The 2,815-nt window shown below is 42.8% G+C and overlaps 1 protein-coding gene across 1 annotated transcript in view; it reads left to right on the top strand.

Moving 5' to 3' along the window:
• The window catches only part of CEP135 (centrosomal protein 135kDa), a 92,503-nt gene that overhangs the window by 37,025 nt on the left and 52,663 nt on the right, over positions 1 to 2,815 (top strand). The window lies entirely within an intron of this gene.

Raw genomic sequence — 2,815 nt, 5'->3', positions numbered from 1 at the left:
GAGACTCTACCATCCTCCCTGCCCTGTGGATCTAGGTTCCCTCTTGAAAGCTTGTAAGCCAGTCACTTCTTACCTTTGTATCCCTTCTTCCATTTTTGTTTAGTCAATGTGCAAGTTGTCCATCCCTATCTACTCTTTGTGTGGAGGGGGTAGGAATAATTCTTGGAACAGGGATTTGTTTCCTGTTTTGAGCTACTGCATTTATAGGCGGATGTCCAGTTTATCAAATTGTATCAGATGACGCTTTTTTCCTCTTCTTTCTTCTTCGGGTTGAGCTTTGTTCATCCCATCATTGGAGCCATGGCAAGTGGGTATCATCTGCAGGTGTGGGTGTTCCTGCGTCTGTCCGCCCTCTTCTTATCAGTTGGTCGCTTCGGTCTGCACTCTTGTCCTCTGTGGTTGTGTCACTGACTCTGAGTCCATGAGTCCCCAGGTCTTGCCTCACTGTTGGCTGACCAGGTCTCCACCTGGGCTCACCATAGTCTGCTGAACGATGCAGGGCTTAGCTCGCTGCTTCTTTGATGTTTTAAGAACTCTTAATGTTGTGATTTTTTTTTTTTCCTATGACCTTTACTATTGAGACATTGCATTAGTAGTTAAAATGTTTAAGAACAAAGGGTAACATACTGGTTCTTAGAAACCAACGATTGAATAGCTGAGGCATGGGAGGAGTGCAGAGGACTGCTGGGTATTTCCTTCTGCACTGGGCTTTCCTTCTTCTTGTGTCAGCTGCATTTTCTCTTTCACAGCAGATTGATTTTGTCCACATGTCGGGCAACCTGGCCATGCTGTTCCCAGCCTCGGCCCGATCAGAAAGGCTCATCCCCATTCTACATACCAGATATCCTCCATATTAGCCGTGTTATGAGAGAAGAGCGGAACTTCTAAATGGGTTCTAAGTAGATCGCTCCATTCTTCCATTGCTTCCATGTTTATAAATTAATGATTTAAAAATATTCACTTTGCATATCAGCTACTTGATATGATTTTCTGTATATTATCTAAAATTAACCATGTTGCATGAGAGGGTAAAATCTAGGTTATAATTATTTTGTCATATGATTATTTTTAAGTTCTTTAGATTTTTCTTTTTTTGAAGCTTTGGAGCTATAGGAGTCTTAGAGGCTTATATGAACATAGTATTGTAAAATTGGAGGGAGTTGGGAGCAGTCATTATAACTCAAAACATTAGATTTCAGACTTGATTGACGATAGCAATTCCGTTCTCTTTTTCATGAAGACCCTGAGCCCACTGTCTTTTGGTTTGAGTCTTTTTCTTATTGGACTTTGATCTTGAACCTTATGGCTAGTAGCGGAATGCAGGCACAGGTAAGGAATCTGTTTTCGAAAGCTTAGCAACTCAGGATATTCAGAATCCTTTCTAGGACTAGTCACAGATTGTTGGGAGGGTCATGGTTAGTAGATGAGTGAAAGGAGTGGGATGTAAGACAGTCTAGTTTTACACAATGAACTAAAGGTGGTGGTGTTGTTAAGTGCCGTGGAGTCGGTTCCGACCCATAGCGACCCTGTACAGGGTTTCTGAGGCTGTAAATCTTTACAGGAGCAGAAAACCTCATCTTTCTCCCATGGAGCGTCTGGTAGTTTTGAGCTGCTGATCTTAAGGTTTGCAGCCCGATTCGTGACTACTACGCTACCATGTATATGCCTATCTAAAATTAGGCATTTTAAACATGTTTAAACAGACTTTGTTGAGAACAACAAAGGCTTCTCTAAAGCTGGATTTGATACAAGCTATGAGATTTCAACTGCTGCTTTAGGGTAAACTTTGATATAGTTTACTGGTATTGTAATAACTCAAAAAATGCTGTCATTTTAAATATTGATAACTATTGTTAGTTCGACAGCTGTTGATTCCTTGTTGTCTATAGGGAGGCCCTGTCTCCTTGCATGTTCTCACTGTGAGGCAGAGTATGTTTTTGTTGTGAAGTGCCGTCGAGTCGGTTCTGACCCATAGCAACCCTGTATAGGGATTCCGAGGAGCAGCTGGTGAGCTTGAACTGCCGACCTTGCAGTTCAAGTGGCTTTGCAGTCTGTCGCCTTAATCCACAGGGCCACACCAGGACTCCAGAGTACAGATGTAGGTGAAAATCTAACTCTGCAAACTAGCCTTAGGGCCTTAGAGAAATGGCCCAACTTCTGGGAGTCCTGGTTTCTTCATCTGCAGAGTGAAAAAAAGTAGCTTCAAACTCTTGTGAAGGTTGTTTGTTCAGCACTGTGTTGTTGTTGTTAGGTGCCATCGAGTCGGTACTGACTTATAGCAACCCTATGCACAATAGAACGAAACACTGCCCGATCTGGGGCCCACCTCACAATTGTTGCCATGCTTGAGCCCATTGATGTGGCCACTTTGCCATGTGCCATGTAGTTAGTTCCAACTCATAGTGACCCCGTGTAGCGTTTCCAAGGCTTTTAATCTTCGCCAAAACAGAAAGCCTCATTGTTTTCCTTTGGAGCAGCTGGCAGGCTCGAATTGTGGACCTTATGTTTTACAGTCCAGTGTTCATTGAAGATTTGTTATTGTTAAGTGCCATCGAGTCAGTTCTGATCCCTATTGCAGCTGTGTATAAGGTTTCCAAGGAGCGGCTGTTGAAAAGCTCAACGAACCCCAGGATGGATAGACCCTAAAAGAAAATCATCAAGACATATAATAATCAAGCTCTCCAAAATCAAAGATAAGGACAGAATCCTGAAAGTATCTTGGGAAAAGAAGTGTAACATACAAAGGCAAGCAAATCAGATTAAGCTCGGATCTCTCAACAGAAACCATGCAGGCAAGAAGGCAATGGGGAGACCT

Source organism: Chrysochloris asiatica, unplaced genomic scaffold (genome assembly GCF_000296735.1).
Source record: "Chrysochloris asiatica unplaced genomic scaffold, ChrAsi1.0 scaffold00115, whole genome shotgun sequence".
In the NCBI taxonomy this organism is placed as follows: Eukaryota; Metazoa; Chordata; class Mammalia; order Afrosoricida; family Chrysochloridae; genus Chrysochloris; species Chrysochloris asiatica.
This window is presented reverse-complemented; position numbering and strand designations above follow the sequence as displayed.